The following is a 17,596-nucleotide window of genomic DNA, read 5'->3' on the forward strand; positions in this document are numbered from 1 at the left end:
CAGCTGTTTGATTGATTTGTTGGACAGACCTGTGAAGACGCTGTTGCAATAATCAATATGACTGAAGATGAACGCATGGATGAGTTTCTCTAGATCTGGCTGAGACATTAGTCCTTTAATCCTGGAAATGTTCTTCAGGTGATAGAAGGCCGACTTTGTAACTGTCTTTATGTGGCTCTGGAGGTTCAGGTCAGTGTCCATCACTACTCCCAGGTTTCGGGCCTGATCGCTGGTTTTCCGCGATCAGGCCCGTTCCTCTCTAGATCGTTCCTCTTTAGGTCCAAAAATAATAACTTCAGTTTTGTTTCTGTTCAGCTGGAGAAAGTTTTGGCACATCCACACATTTATCTGTTCTAAGCATCTGTTCAGTGATTGGATGGGTTCTGAGTCACCTGGTGACATCGTAATGTAGAGCTGTGTGTCATCTGCATAGTTATGGTAGCTAATATTATTTCCTGTTATAACCTGAGCTAGTGGGAGCATATAAATATTGAATAAAAGGGGTCCTAGGATTGAACCTTGGGGTACCCCACATGTGACCTTTGACCTCTTTGATGACAAGTTTCCAACTGAAACAAAGAAATCCCTGTTCTTTATGTAGGATTCAAACCAGTTAAGCACTGGACCGGAGAGTCCGACCCAACTCTCCAGTCGATTCAGTAATATGTCATGGTCAACAGTGTCAAAAGCTGCACTGAGGTCCAACAGAACCAGCACTGTGGTTCTGCCACAGTCCGTATTTATATGGATATCATTGAACACTTTTACGAGGGCGGTCTCTGTGCTGTGGTGAGCACGAAAACCAGACTGGAAGGAGTCAAAGCGGTTGGTTATCGTTAGGAAGCTATTTAATTGTTTACACAGCTTTTTCAATAACTTTGCTGATGAATGGGAGGTTGGAGATCGGCCTGTAATTCTGCATTAGTGATTTATCCAGACTGTTCTTTTTTATAAGTGGTTTGATTACTGCTGTTTTCAAAGCCTGGGGGAAAACGCCTGATGAGAGCGATGAGTTTATGATTTGGATCAGTTCATTAGCAATAACAGGCAGGACTTTCTTAAAGAAATGTGTGGGTAAAACATCCAGACAGCAGGAACTTGAGCTTAGTTGACTTGTAATTTCCTGTAGGGTTTTATAATTAAGTAGTTGGAATTGGGTCATTTTTCCTGTATTTGTTTTGTTTGGGCACAGCATTGGTACTGGCTTTATAGTGGATGTGCAGATTAATCCTCTGATTTTTAAAATTTTCTCTGAAAAGAAGCTGGAAAACTTGTTGCAAGCGGCATCAGATTGAAGTTCAGGTGGTAACGTCACAGGAGGGTTTGTGATTCTGTCAACTGTTGCAAATAAAGCTCGAGCATTGTTAATGTTTTTGTTTATGACATCTGCAAAGAAAGCCTCTCTTGCATGTTTTAGTGTTAAATGATAGTTACGTAGTTTTTCTTTATAGTGTCGTGTTCTGTGTTTTCTGTGTGTTAATTTCGAGTTTTCGGTGTCTCTGTGTCTCCGTGTTGTCCTGTTCTCCCCTTGATTAGTTCCCAGGTGTTTCTTGTTCCCTGATTACCCCCAGTGTATTTAGTGTCACCTGTGTGTCTGTTCTTTGTCGGGTCCTCGTCTAATGTGCGTTCTGTTGTTCCGTTGTCCCTTCATTTTTACTGTTGCTACTGGCTTCGAGCCCTGGTTTCCGCTTGGCCGTGCTGCCCGTTATTTTGGACTGTGTTTTGCTGGACATTCACCATTAAAATCATTCATTTATCACATCCTGGGTCTACAGCGTCTGCCTCACCACCTCAACACCTGCAATTCATGACAGAAGGACCCGACCAGACCGAACGGTGAGGCACGCTATTTTTTGGACATGGACCCAGAGGAGTTACAAGAACTAATGGAAACTATCAGCGAGTATGAGGAGGCAATGGCCAAACCGTACGCTGCCGGCCGACGCCTCGGTTTTGCCATCCGCTTGGGACTGTTGCTGGACTTCTGGGTTCCACGCTTTCCGCACCTGGGGTTGGTGGAATTGCAGAGGGAGGCAGAGTGGGAGCGTGAGGCAGCTCTAGCCGTCATGGCTGGCGACCCTCTGCCTCCCAAGCCGAACATTCCCTCCATCCGCTCCACCAGCCCAGCTCCAGCGTCTCCGGGACCAGCGCAACCTCCAGTCTTCGCCGCAGCGGTTTCTCCGCCCCTCGCCGCCGCCGCTGCTCCGGATCTTCCGCCTCTCTTCGCTGCGCCCGAATCTGCCGGCGCTCCTGCCGGCGCTCCTGCCGGCGCTCCTGCCGGCGCTCCTGAGCCCCACACCCACGCTCCAGAGACTGCTCCAGCCACGGTCCCCATGGTGATGGGGTTCCAGGCGGCCTGCCTGGCTCCAGGCCGACAGGCGGCGCGGGTAGTGGGTTTTCCTGCCCCAGTTAGTGGGTTCTCAGCCCTACCTGATACCCCGACTCTCTGCGCTCCTCCCGAGACCCCGACTCTCTGCGCTCCTCCCGAGACCCCGACTCTCTGTGCTCCTCGCCGCCTCAGGGCGGCACCAGAGACTCTTCGTCGTTGCCTCTGGGCGGCCCAAGGGACTCGTCGTCGCCACCTCTGGGCGGTCCCCGGGACTCGTTGTCGCCGCCTCTGGGCGGCCCAAGGGACTCGTCGTTGCCGCCTCTGGGCGGTCCCCGGGACTCGTTGTCGCCGCCTCCAGCGCCGCGGGCGACCGCCGGACAACCTCCTTGGTTCCCACCTCCATTTGGTTTTGGACTCTTGGCCCTTCCTGTGCCTCCGCCCTCTCCGTTGGGTAGTCATTTTTGTTTCTGGACAAAAATGAGGGGCGCCCACACTTGTTGTGTTTTTTTGTTTTTTGGGCGTCTGGTAGCCGCCCTTGAGGGGGGGGGGTACTGTCGTGTTCTGTGTTTTCTGTGTGTTAATTTCGAGTTTTCGGTGTCTCTGTGTCTCCTTGTTGTCCTGGATTAGTTCCCAGGTGTTTCTTGTTCCCTGATTACCCCCAGTGTATTTAGTGTCACCTATGTGTCTGTTCTTTGTCGGGTCCTTGTCTAATGTGCTTTCGTGTTGTTCCGTTGTCCCTTCATTTTTACGGTTGCTACCGGCCTCGAGCCCTGGTTTCCGCTTGGCCGTGCTGCCCGTTATTTTGGACTGTGTTTTGCTGGACATTCACCATTAAAATCATTCATTTATCACATCCTGAGTCTACAGCGTCTGCCTCACCACCTCAACACCCGCAATTCATGACATATAGATGTCATAATGAACGTGAAGATGAGTTTTACACCATTTTTGTTCTGCCCTACGGCAGAGTTGTCTTGCAGATCTAACTGTTTGTGCATTTCTCCATGGAGATTTCTTCCTACCAGACACAACCTTCATTTTAATTGGGGCAACGGAATCAATTATATCTGAAACTTTAGACTGAAAATCATTTACCAACTTATCTATGTCATTACAGCTTAAAGGTGAGGAAGAAGAGTAGATTTGATTAAATGTTTCTGCTGTGTTTTCAGTGAGAGAACGTTTTGTAATGCTTGCTGTTTATCCAAGTGGGTTAAAGGATATAGAACTTTCAAAGATAACAGCGAAGTGATCCGACAGGGCGACATCAGTTACAGAGAGATTGGAAATATTCACACCATTACTGATGACCAGGTCCAGTGTGTGTCCTTGAATGTGGGTTGCTTGTTTGACATGTTGTGTTAGACCAAAAGTCTCTAAAATATTAGCGAGCTTTTTTGCCCCTCTGTCTTGGGGGTTGTCAACATGAATGTTGAAATCACGACAATTCTTAAACAATCATGTGTGTACAGTAATGTGTGACTGCTGCTGTAATGCTGTTCCCTTTGGCAAAGAATGACAGGCCGTCCCCCCGGCCCTATCAGGGCACTATCAGGGCTCTATCAAAGTTCTTCTGTATCAACACATGCGCCATCTGATCTATAAATTATGCCCTGCCTCTTCCGTCACAACTCTCACACAGACAAATACAAGTCTAATCCCCATTCATTCATTCATTCATTCATTCATTCATTCATTCATTCATTGTCATTCATTCAGCCTAGTGTTAGTTCATACTCATACATACATTTTCGATCTATCATTCAGAATAATATGTCTGTATGCTTTGTGTGTGCGTGTGTGTGATATTTTAGTAGTGTATATGTGCAATTTTAGTGTTTTGTTCTCACACAGACAAATGCACGTCTAATCTCCATTAAATCTACTTTATGAAAGATTTAAACAAATAAACAAATCTGGTCAATTACTCATTTACTGGATGGAAATGGTGATATTTTCAGTTTGGAGGAATTTAACAGGAAGTATGGAACTGATTGTTCACTAACAAATTATAAGAAAGTTTTATATAGTATCCCTAATGTCCTCATTCTGTCAGTTAAAAACAATTTACCTAATTTCTCTATCTCAAGACTCCATAAGATTCAAGTTGAGTATGTGAACATTAGAGATAATAAATGCAGCAACGGGTTTTTGAATCAGTATTCTATAAATAATATGTACGCAGGAAGAATGAAAAGCACAGTTCTCTTACAAGATTTTAACAAATCTATGATAGTCAAAATGAGGACAAATTGATCCTAAATATAAAGAATTACATTTTAAAATAATAAATAACATATATCCTTCACATGACTTATTAAGAGAGAGCTTTAATTTTAATGTTGAGAATTGTGGTTTTTGTACAACTCAAATGGAAACAACTAAACATTTGTTTTACGAATGTAAAGAAGTATTAATCTTATGAGGTCAACTTCGTAACTTTCTGTCTTCTAAAGCAATAAATCTGGATTTTATTTCTTTACAAAACATTCAGTTCGGTTTATCTATCAAAGAAAAAAATTTGGAATTGTTAGTCAATGTTCTGATTATTGTAACAAAATATTATATATATATATATATATATATATATATATATATATATATATATATATATATATATATATATATATATATATATAAATACTGCTCAAAAAAATAAAGGGAACACTTTAAGTGTTAAACACCTGTTTAAGTGTTCCCTTTATTTTTTTGAGCAGTGTATATATAAATGTCACTATGCAAAATGCTCAATCTCAATCTCTGCTCTCAAAAATGAATTTTCCTTTTTTAAAAGATGTCTGAGAAAGATTTAGAATTTAAACGCAATAAAAATGTAGGAGTTAACGGAAGATTTTCAGTTAGTAGCCCCCTCTTATAAATTTAATTTAACATTATTATTATTATTGTTGTTGTTGTTGTTATTAATAAGTATTTGTTTATTATTATTATTATTTTCCCACTAATTTTAGTACTTTGTTCTAGCCTCTGTATCCAATTGGATCTTTTAACAGCAGGAGTTGTGATATTTGTTTTTTGTAATATTTGTTATTGACATATTGTTTGAGATTGTCATTGTTATTCTTGTATATTCAATAAAAAAGTCTAATTTTCATTCATTCATTCATTCATTCATTCATTCATTCATTGTCACTCAGCCAAGTGTTAGTTCACACACACATACATTTTCAACCTATCATTCAGAATAGTATGTCTGTATGGCGTGTGTGTGTGTGTGTGATATTTTAGGGGTGTACACGCGCAGTCTTAGTCTTTTGTGTGTGTATGAGTCTTTAGTAGTGTGTGGGAGACAAAACATAATTTTTGTCCTAAACGGCCCCCCGTACGGCCCTCCTCCACCTCTAACACTCTTCTCCCCCAGAGCAGGAAATGGGCCAAACATTGGCTGAAATTATGACTGCAGCAGTTTGTTGTGTGAAGGAAGCCACTCCTGATAGCAGCAGTTCTAGGTTTCCTGTTGTGGCTCGACACTTGACCTTGCTGACCTCTATCAGGAAGCCTGAGAAATGCTGGATTTAGAACCTCTTTATCTTACAAAAAAATTTATCTTTGAATTGACATAACTACAGTAAGTATACCTGTTACTTATTACTGCAGTCTTTGAATGAATAGAATGTAGTCCTAACTGCATCAGGTCTTTTTTTTGCCAGATCGTAGATGTCTCCCCACCTCATCTGTTTAGTTCAACACCTTTCTTGATGAACTGATCATATTATGTCAAGCCTGACTTTTATCTCTTATCCTGAATTTCTGAATCCTGCTTTTGAGAAACAGCCCTCTGGATGACACCATCTGTTGCTGACAAGCAACGCTAATCCACTTTCTGTCCTTTTCCCACTGCTCTTTAAATCTCTGTCTCACTCTATAGTTAGGAAACCTGGCAGAGAGACAGTGGAGTTGTGCATATAATCCTGCAGTTATTCCCTATATTCTTGCTGAGTTCTTGTTAGGGCTTGAAGTTCATCCAACCTGCTAGCTAACAATCTCACATTGCCTATTGGGATTAATGGAAGAGATAGTTTGAATTTCCTCTTTGTTCCTGCTCTGCCTCCTTTTTGACTCCTCTGGGTTTTCTGGCTTCAGTTGTGGTATTATTTCAGCTTTTGCAATGTTAGAAGCTTCTGGAAGCAACAAAGAAAGGTGCCACCCTGTTGATATGGTTACGCATCATAAGAAAAGAGTAAAGTTTAAATGGTATTAGCCAAAATGAGTCCAGCTGCACATCATCCAAAACAAGAAGGAAAGGCTTTCCAAGGGAAGCAAATGATCTTGACAAAGGCCTGGCTATTTATAATAAACACTTAATATTATTTATAATAATTATATGAACCATATGCATTATCAGTCATAATGCATATGGTTCATATAATTATTATTATTAATAATAAATCAGCTTGCAACATGCAACACCTTCTGGGGTTTTCTTATTTCTTTATAGAAACAGACATTTAGTCCAGCTTTTGTAGAGGCGCTCAAAAGGAGCAGCTGCAGCAAAACAGGATCCTCTTTAGCACAAAGTGAATCAGTCCAATCAATTTGATGACACAGAAAAAACAAATATATATTTAAATTGGATACTCCTAAAACTGGGCTGTCTATGCTTAAATTTGAGCTATGCTGTTTAATTTTGACTATGCAGAGACTTGTTTCTTGTTCAACCTGCAGCCACCTGGTCTTCTTCCTACCCACACACTGACCTTTGAGCAACAGTGTTTTTGGAATCTATTTTTGGACCACAGAAAGAGTCTGTATCCTGTCCTGACCCTACCCCACCCTGCTGCCCTTTGTTCTCACTCCCAAGCACAAACAGTTTGCTGTACATGCTGCTTCCGCTTATTTGGCCTCAATAATTTATAATGTTCCATTTTATCTCGAAACATTTAACTTTAACACAAATTTAACAACCATCTTTAAGAAGCAGATGTAGAACAAGCATTGTCATACTGGAATCCTAGATGGCAAAATATGAATGAATCAATGCTGAAATATTATAGTTGAATCCATGTTGAAGCCACACATTGAAATGATACTGAAAGTGGTCTGTGACCATATTTCCAAAAATGTGTGTACACAAACTTAAATATGGCAACATGGTATTAATATTACATTTTATTTAGGAAAACAGGCATAGATCTGTAAACATACCTGATTCCTTTTTGACTGTCACAAACAAGCTGTTGTCCGTGGAAGACCAGCGTCCAGGATGTTCAGCTTGTACTGTATGAACCAGGGAAACAGTAAGTGTTGGGGAACCCAAGTTTGACTGGTTGGTGTCACTTTGGTTCCTTGATGCCTCTCTCCCACTGTGGTGCAAGAGCCACACCTTCACTTTACTGTTTGTCAGTCAGCTTTGGGTCAAACTGCTGAGCAGAAGCTGAAAGGCACAAAAATAAGAGTTAGGAAGGTGCTGGCTAGAAAGATTATAAAAAACATTTGAAACGTATTGACGGCTGAAGTTTGAGTCAAAATACATCTGCTAGCAATGAGGACTTTAAAACACAACCTAATCTGTTTATAAATAGCTTTTTTTTTATTCCAAAATGTTTCTGAACTGTCTGTGCTCCGTAATGGAGCCTCTATCCCCCCAGGCAGTCCCTCTCCCCTGGGGGAGATTTCACTCGTATTAAATGATAGCACATAGACATTTTTCTCAGGTGGTCCACAGACATAAAAACATGCCGCTTGCTTTGGGACAGGACGAACAATAAATCGCTTATAATACACTTTAAAATAAACACTGGGAAAAACACTGTGGGACAGTGAATTTTTAATTCAAGCAAAATCAAAACTTGATAAAAGTGCAGAGAACGATAGCTAATTTATTCAAAAAAGAGAGAGAGAAAAAAAAGAAAAAGAAAGAGAGACGGCAAAGATATTTATTTAAAAAATTGCACTTAAGTACAAATACAGCTACTAGTATTAAAAGTAATAAGTACCTCATTAAAATTTTACTTTAGTTACTTTGTGATGACCAAAAAAGTTCTTGCTAACCATAAAGTTATGTTTATTTTTAATGGGTCATTAATTTCCAAGCTCTTATGTCAGCTGCTGTTTGTCCCTCCTGTCTAATAGTTTTAAATAACCAACTTATTTTCTGTTTTCAGTTTTAGTAAGTACAAATTATAATAGCAAGAACCTGATAAAATTCACATTTACATTTGTTGTTAAAATATTAAACTTTACAATGTAAAGTTTAATATTTGTTGGGAGTCGGGGTTTTGGGTTTTGTGTGGAGTTTCCATCTCCTTCCACCTCTTCAGGTTCTCCACCAGATGGCTCCCTCGAGCTGCTGTCTTTGACTCATATCGTCTTATCAGCCTTTCAGGAGAAGGAGAAGTACAATGGATCCAGTTTCATGTTTAGAGCATGAAATTTGAAAGGCTTAAGTGAATAAAGGGAGTGTTGTGGCAGTATTTTATGACTGGAGAGAGCATATGATATGATGTGGAGGGAGGGGTTATTAATTAAAATTAGAAGAATGGGTATAAATGGTCATATGTTTAGATGGATTAAAAGAAGGAAAACAAATACAAGTGAGAATAGGGAAGGATTATTCTGAGAGTTTGAATATAGAAAATGGGAAGTATAGTAAGTCTGTTATTATTTTCAGTGGTAGTTAATGAAATGTTTAAAGAAGCAGAAGGTGGAATGGGATTTTCACTTTTTGCTGATGATGAAGCAATGTGGAAAAGAGGAAGAAATTTAGACTTTATTGTAAAGAAGCTTCAGGGAGCAATTTCAGTTGTAGACAAATGGTCAGATAAATGGGGTTTTAAACTTTCTGTAGAGAAAACTAAAATAATGTTTTTAGAAGGAAAAGAGTTTATAAAAAATTATACTTAAATTATATGGTCAGGATTTGGAAAGAAATAAACAATTTAAATTTCTTTTGATGTGATTTGATGAAAGAATGACATGGGGTGTGCACATTAATAAAATAATCGATAAATGTAGGAAAGTGTTAAATATAATGAGGTGTTTAGTTGGAATAGAGTGGGGAGCTGATAGAAATTTATTAAAAGCAATTTATACGGGGTTAATTAGGTCAGTCTTGGATTATGGATGTATAGTTTATAACTCAGCAGCAGATACAAACCTCCATAAGTTAAATATTATCCAACATCAGGCTTTAAGAATATTTACTGGTGCTTTTAAAACGTCTTCAACAGCAGCATTACAGGTTGAAATGGGAGAAATGCCTCTTAAAGTTAGAAGGGATCAAATATCTTTAAACTACTGATCAATTTACAGGGACAAAGAAATGATCATCCAACATTAGAGGTGCTTAAACCTGGATGAGAAAAGGAAAAGAAACAGTTGAAGAGCTTTGGATGGATAATAAACTCTAAAGTTAATGAAATTCATTGAAATCAGTTAGATATACAGTATGTCAGACAGTTCCATTACCTGCAGTATCACCTTGGATACTTCCTGATGCTGAAGTTGATTTTCCATTATTAGAAAAGAAGAACAAAGATAAATTTCACATTATGAATAAATACAGTATATAGTACAAGAATACTTTAATAAATATTATAACTATATATAAATATTCACAGATGCATCAAAAAATACAGCTAATAGGGTAGGGATAGCATTTATTGTGCCACAGTTTCAAATTAAAGTAGGGAAAAGGATTAGTGATGGAGTCTGGGTGTTACAGGAGAAATGCTAGCTTTGTTTTTAGCAGTTCAATGGGTGGAAGAGGTCAGACCATTAAAATCTATCATTCTAGTTCTTCATTAGTCAGTTTGCAAAAATAATCAGTCAGACAGTAGACCAGATATATTAATTGAAATACAACAAACACTTTACAGAATCAATATGATGGGACTAACAGTAACAGGGTTCCAGCACATCATGGGAATAAGGGGAATGAAATGGCTGAGGAGAGCCATCCTGTCTGCCTATCCTTACCTAATAATATCTATCAGGTAAGGATAGATATTAATGTTAGTTTTAGTATAACAGAAATAAAGGATATAATTAAACAAAAGACAAAAGAGGGGTGGTAAAAGTTATGGGTAGAAGAAAAGAAATTCCAAATTTTGGAATTTGTCCAATTCCAAAAGAGAATTGGAAAAACGAGAAGAACAGAAAGAAACAGGAGAGAAGAGATCATTATTTCACAACTTAGAAACGGACACACTGGACTGAATAGATCACTATTTTTGATAGGGAAACATCAGACAGGAAAATGTGACTGTGGGGAAGATGAGACAGTGGAACATGTTATTTTGAGTTGTAGGAATTATTTGATTCAGAGAAACAAGTTAATTAGAAACCTTAGTAATATGAAAATGAAATGTGATAGTGTTGATTTACTGCAAAAGCACTCAAGAAGCAGAGGATACCAGGCTATATTAGATTTTTAAAACCATGTAAGTTGTATGTTATGCCGAGAAACACATGCCTGCCGAGAATTTCAGTAGCTAAGAGGATAAGTATAATTATGTAGCAAAGATAAAATCTCTCTTAACTCTTTATTTCTTCAATCTAGGAGGGGGATGCATTTTTTGGCAATATGAATTTTGAGCCTGCCGATATATGCATGCCCTATCTATTTTCCTCAAATGTTATCCTATTGATATAAAACTCATACCAGCAATTAAGGGAACAAATGTAATTATTTATAAAAGGGTATTTCACTCTTAACTCTATTTCTCCATGTTAGAAGGGGATGCATTTTACAGCAAAGCCTATTGTTAGCCTGCCAATATATGCATGCCCTCTCTATTTTCCTCAAATATTATCCTATTGATATAAAACTTATACCAGCAGTTCATAGAACATCTCTGATTATGTAGAAAAGGTGAAATCCCTCTTAACTCTTTATTTCTCCATGTTAGCAGGGGATGCATTTTACGGCAAAGCCTATTGTTAGCCTGCCGATATTTGCATGCCCTCTCTATTTTTCTAAAATTTTATCCTATTGATATAAAACTCATACCAGCAGTTCATAGAACAAGTGTGATTATGTAGAAAAATTTATTTCACTCTTAACTTGTTATTTCTCCATGTTCGCAGGGAATGCATTTTACGGCAAAGCCTATTGCTAGCCTGAAAAAATTTGCATGCCCTCTCTATTTTCCTCAAATGTTATGCTATTGATGTGAAACTCATACCAGTAGCTCAGAGGATAAGTGTAATTATGTAGAAAAGGTTATTTCACTCTTTACTCTTTATTTCTTCAAGCTAAAATGAGGTTTGCATTTTTTGGCAATATGGATTTTGAGCCTAGCGATATATGCTTTCCTATCTATTTTCCCCAAATATTGTCCTATTGGTATGAAACAATACCAGTAGCTCAGAGAACAGGAATGATTATGTAGAAAGGTGAAATCCTTCCTAACTATTTAGCTGAGTTAGCTGGGGATGCATGGTTTGCTCAAATAATGAGCTGCCGATATTTGCATGCCCTGTTTTTATTTGATCTTATGAATTCATTATGTCACAACAAAGGGTAAGACAGCAATAAGTGGCACCACCATCACTGTGTCAAGAAACCCCCAGTTGACACAGATTGATGAATGTGAACTACTTAAGAGTTAGATTTGAGTAAAGTGGGTTCTTTATGAATATTTCTTACTGTGTTGTGAAATAATGAATGCATAAGATCAAATAGTCCACTGACAGGTGAGGAAGGTCACCAGCGGCCTCCAATGTGTTATTTGAAATATAACACTAGACAATGACACATATCCTCTGAGCTACTAGAGTAGCTTTTATATCTGTATGACACTTTCAAACTGAAAAACAGGGCATGCAAGTATTTGTCAGCTCTTAATTTGCTGTGCCAAAACATGCATCCCCTGCTAACTCAGCTAAATAGAAGGAATAGGAATAGGAAGGAATTAACTTTTCTACATAATCATTTCTATTCTCTGAGCTACTGGTACTGTTTCAACCAAAAGGACGATATTTGGGGAAAAAAGATAGGGCATCCATATATTGGCAGGCTCAAAATCCATATTGCCAAAAAATGCATCCCCATCCTAGCTTGAAGAAATAAAGGAAATAAAGAGTAAAGAGTGAAATAACCTTTTCTACATAATTACACGTTTCCTCTGAGCTACTGGTAAGAGTTTCATATCAATAGCATAACATTTGAGGAAAATAGAGAGGGCATGCAAATATCAGCAGGCTAATAATAGGCTTTGCCGTAAAATGATTCCCCCTGCTAATATGGAGAAATAAAGAGTTAAGAGGGATTTCACCATTTCTATGTAATGACACTTGTTCTCTGAGCTACTTCTATAAGTTTCAGTTCAACAGGACAACAGACAGGCAATACAAATATTGGCAATCTCAGAAATTAAAATGCATCCCCCCTACATTAATAGACTAGACAGTTAAGGATGATATAAAATGTTCTACATAATGGGCCTCGGTTTTGTAATGCTTTAAGCTATTATGGTGTTAAAAGAAAAATTGGGGAATTTCAAACCATCTGTGGAGAACATTTTCATCAGATACTGACTGAAAAACATTTGACTCGTATGTCTCAATAAAGGTGTAAAAACCGTATTTATTTCAATAAATCTGCGAAATAAAACCCTCTGTTTTAGGGCTTACATAGTTAGACTTAGACTTATTTTATTGTCATTTCTCAAAGAAACATAAGTAAAATTGGCAATGAAATGTCATCGCTTGGCCACTGGAGCACACACAGAAACACAAGTGTGCCTATAATTACACAATAAACAAATAATAATGTATTGCTAAATATATATATAACTTAGTATTTTCAAGCAGTCTGAGACAGTTTTAGTGATGGGATTGTTGAGCAATCTGATGGCCAGTGGGAGACAACTATTTCTGTTCTGCAGCGGATGCTACGGAATCTCCTGCCAGATGCCAACAGGATGAACAGACCAGGGAGAGGATGGATAAGAAACATGATAATGTTACGAGTATCTTTAAAAGTTTCGTCTTCGGTCATATTTCAGTCCGTTTTCTCATCTATATGCGAGAGTTTAGAGTGATGCGCGCTTCTGCGACAAGGCATGCGTTTCTCGGCATAACGCCAGTTCAGAGTGAAGGTGAAGCGCTGCATTCCTCCATATTCGTTCGTGCGTCAGGGAAACGACAGAGCTGGCGCTTGCTAGCAGCTGTGTGTGCCGGCACCTCGGACAAGCTGCTTTTCATCATGGATGAGGTCTCTGGACGGCGTTTCCTGGTGGACTCGGGTGCACAGCGGAGCGTCGTGCCAGTTTTGGCAGCAGACGTTTTGTGCGAAAGTAATGGACCGCCGCTGGACGCGGCTAACGGCACTCTGATTCACAGTTTTGGATCGAGTTGGTGACTGTGTGTTTCAACGGACATCAGTTTCAGTGGGACTTTGTAATAGCTTCTGTGTCTTTACCTATTTTGGGTGCAGATTTTTTGTGTGCTTTTAGGTTATTAGTACATGTTGCTAATAGCTGCTTAATAGATGCTGTATCTTTTGATACATACCTCTGTAAACTTGGCGGTTCCAGCCATTGACCCCTCGCCAACATGCTTGCCACAGGTGATGAGCATCAGCGTCTGTTAGCAGAGTTCCCATCTTTAACGGTTCCCACATTTTCTTCTACGTGGCAAAGCATGGAGTGGAACATTGTATACCTACGGTCGGTCCACTGGTTTTTGCGCGAGCGCGCCGCCTAGACACCGCAAAGTTAGCGATAGGAGTTTGCAAACATGGAGCATCTTGGCATTGTACGGTGCTCCAAAAGTCCATGGGCATCTCTGTTGCACATGGTTCCCAAAGCAGACGGGAGTTGGCAACCCTGTGGGGATTTTCAACACCTTAACAACTCGACCAGGACTTCACATTCAGGACTTTTCTGCCCGCCTGGCTGGAGCATCCGTTTTCTCTAAGGTGGACTTGGTGAGAGGTTACCATCAGGTCCCAGTGCATACTTTAGATTTACCCAAAATTGCAGTTATCTTTTGGTCTTTATGAGTTTTTACGGATGTCCTTCGGTCTTAAAGGCGCAGCACAGACTTTAGAGTGGCTTATGGATTCAGTCCTGCAGGGTATGCCATTTTTGTTCATCTATTTGGACAACATATTGGTGGCTAGTCCCTCTGCGGAAGAACACATGATGCACTTTCGTCAGCTGTTTGTTAGACTCAGTGAACATGGCCTGATCGTGAACCCAGCTAAATGTCAGTTTGGACTGCCTGCTGTTGAGTTCCTGGGACACAAAGTATCTTCTCAAGGGCCGGTTCCCCTACCTGCAAAGGTTGAAGCAGCACATAGAGAACTGCTTGCCCTTTTTCTGCCAACACGTCATTTCTGCTTCATGTTGGAGGGCAGGGACTTTACTGCTTTTGTTGACCGTAAGCCTCTCACTTTTGCTATTGCAAAAGTTTCCGAACTGTGGTCGGCTCGGCAACAACGGCATTTATCTGCCATTTCAGAATGCACCACTCACATTCAGCATGCGGCTGGCAAGAATAATCTGGTACATTTAGGTGTGGACTACCTCGCCATGGCCACAGACCAACTGACCGACCAGGATATCCTGGCCTTTAAAGCGGCTGAATCCAGTTTGCATTTAGAAGAGGTCTCCTTTCATGAGTGTGGCGCAACCCTTCTTTGCGATGTCTCGACTGGTAAAGCTCGGCCTTTAGTCATCCAAAAACGTCGGGTTTTGGATGCAGTTCATTCCCTTTCACACCCGGGCGATAAAGCTTCTGTTAAACAAAGTTTGTGTGACCAGGACTCCGTAAAGATGTACGGACATGGGCGGCTTCCTGTTTGGCTTGCCAGCGTGCCAAGATGCAATGACACACTAAGGCTCCACTGGAGCACTTTCTTGTTCTGCAACGGAAGTTTGAACATGTGCATGTGGACTTAGTGGGGCCGCTTCCATCTTCCAATGGTTTTACCTGTCTCCTGACGATGGTGGACAGAACTACTCGGTGGCCGGAGGCAGTTCCGCTGTCATCAACCACTTTGGTTGATGTGGCTTAGGGATGTATCTCCTCCTGGGTGTCCCGGTGTGGTGTGCCATTGGACTTGACCTCTGACAGAGGTCCCCAGTTCACTTCAGAGTTGTGGACTACACAACTTTTTCATCTTTTTCTGTCGACTTCCACAATTTTATTAAAAAACTACCCTTCTATCTCGTAGTGTGAAGCAAACCTTTCAGCTCCGGTGTTGATCTTCCTTTAGTATCATTTCCTTCTTGATTGAAAATCCACTTTAGAAAACTGTTTAAGTGTAGAAATGTAGTCATCCATGTTGACGTCGGAAGAGAGGAGAAAACTATAAATATGTTGCTGCACTTGACTTATTTACTGTACGGCTCGCTGTTACTGTCTCTTCCTCTGCAGATGTGAAGTCAAAAGACTTCTGGGATCATGAGCGCCCCCTGCCATGAGGCAAGAAAACTGCCTGCCTCCTCTCAAATCTGTTCTCTGCCGTTTCTGATCGCTCCTCAGCACACGAATCACATTACACACACAGTTGGTAACAAAAAACACTTTATATTATGTACTGTAATGAAGAGCTCTTCATTACTGGGACTATTTTTGCTTAAGTCACTGTATAGCACCTTAAAAGCACTTTTTGCACTTTATTAACAAGCATTTTATTTAGCACTGCACTTTAAGCATAGATTTGCACATAAATAACAATTTGCACACAAGACGTTTTAATTGTATTTATTGAGTATTTTTAGTGATTAGCATGTAGCCTTTTGTTCTGGGCTTTGCACAGCTGCTCCTCATTGAGAAGTGAGGTGGTTGCTTGTGGAGGGAGGATAATTGTTACTCAGAGCAATGAGCTACTGGTGGGTAAAACTGAGCAAATGTTTGTGCATAATCTGTTAAGTGTGGAGTGCTATTATAGAGTGACTCACCTGTCTTTTCTGTGTCCTCTCCAGGGTGTTTGGACAAATACTGCCCCCAGTGGCAAATACTGCCACCATGTTGTCCCCAGACAACATGGTGGCAGGTTCTGGGAGAGGCCATTGAAAAGTGTGGTGGGGGGGATTGTTTATGGGTTTTGTGGTGTTTCATTATGGTGTAATGATAAAACATAAAATATTTATAAAAAGTAAATGGGAATGTTTGTATTTAGTAAAAGGTATTTTATTTAAATAGGTGGAGATTGATGAAGTGGGATTCCCCTGTGAATTAAATATGGTTTGGTCCATCACAGCTGGGACTATATAAGGCTGCAGTTTCACCTGTGAAAGGAGTGTTGTTGATTTTGTGTGTAGAATAAATCACTGCTGTTTCCACCTGACTCTGCCTCGAAGTTTCAGCCTCACTGTAAAATTCAGCCGCAAAAGGTCGTCTTGTTACATGTACATAAGCTAAATTATGAAAAATCAGTTAATATATTAAATGTTTTTTAGCCATTTTATTGGTGACGAACATGCTCCCATTGAATGGCAGCCAGTTAGTGAGAGGTTGATCAATCCAAGGTGAGGCTTAGGGCCGTGCAGAGACCTTTGGAGGGCGGGGGCTCAACGTTGAACAACATCTTAAAACACATAGCAACAACAACAAATATTGTCAAAAATCTAACATTTAGTCGGATCATACTATTGTCACTATGTGGGAGCAATGCAAAGCAAATTTAGTCTATGTTTTCTGATGTTTAGTTATAATGTTTCTGTTTCTGCTGCTGACAGTGCTGGAGCACTGTGTTGATCTGAGACTGTAGTTTTTAAACAGACCATTAGAGAGAAGGTTGCTGGTTATGAAGTATGTTATTAAATAAGCAAATTTACTGATATTTTAATAAATAAGCCCTACTACTTCTGTTTAGCCTCTATAACATCTTGTCTGCAGACTGCTTCAAAGAAGCTCAAAGGGGTTAACTCTACATAATTTTTGATGTTAGCACCTCTGATATCTAGAATTGCAGGACATATGTATCAAAGCAAAGAAAACTTAGTAGCTGCTGTTGGGGCCTCCAGACATTAAGGGGCCCCTAGAAATGGTGGAATTGTAAAACAGACAATACATCTAAACCTGTAACAGTCATTTATTGAGAATGACAATGTTATTATATTTAATGCATTCAGCAGAGAAAAACGTTTTTAAAAAATTGTACATTTTAGATTTAATTAGGAAGTTTACTTTGTAAAAGTGTAAAGAAGTTTGATTACTGTGTTACCATGGCTACATGATGTAATCTTTGTGTTTGAGCTGGGCTTACTCACAAATACATTACAGCAAATAACCAATATTCAGTGATTGATTTTAAACTCAGCCAATTGTCACAGACTTCATCTACATTTAAAC

At 39.7% G+C, this 17,596-nt stretch overlaps 1 long non-coding RNA gene across 1 annotated transcript; it reads right to left on the reverse strand.

The window, feature by feature from the left end:
- Positions 1–1,649: 1,649 nt before the first annotated feature.
- LOC116718186 (uncharacterized) lies at positions 1,650–10,748 on the reverse strand. The gene is made up of 3 exons (XR_004338895.1): positions 10,502–10,748; positions 7,991–7,996; positions 1,650–1,662 (listed from the first exon to the last, which is right to left on the reverse strand). It is a non-coding gene; the product is annotated as an uncharacterized LOC116718186 (long non-coding RNA).
- Positions 10,749–17,596: the final 6,848 nt, after the last annotated feature.

Source organism: Xiphophorus hellerii, chromosome 4 (assembly GCF_003331165.1).
Source record: "Xiphophorus hellerii strain 12219 chromosome 4, Xiphophorus_hellerii-4.1, whole genome shotgun sequence".
Lineage (NCBI taxonomy): Eukaryota > Metazoa > Chordata > Actinopteri > Cyprinodontiformes > Poeciliidae > Xiphophorus > Xiphophorus hellerii.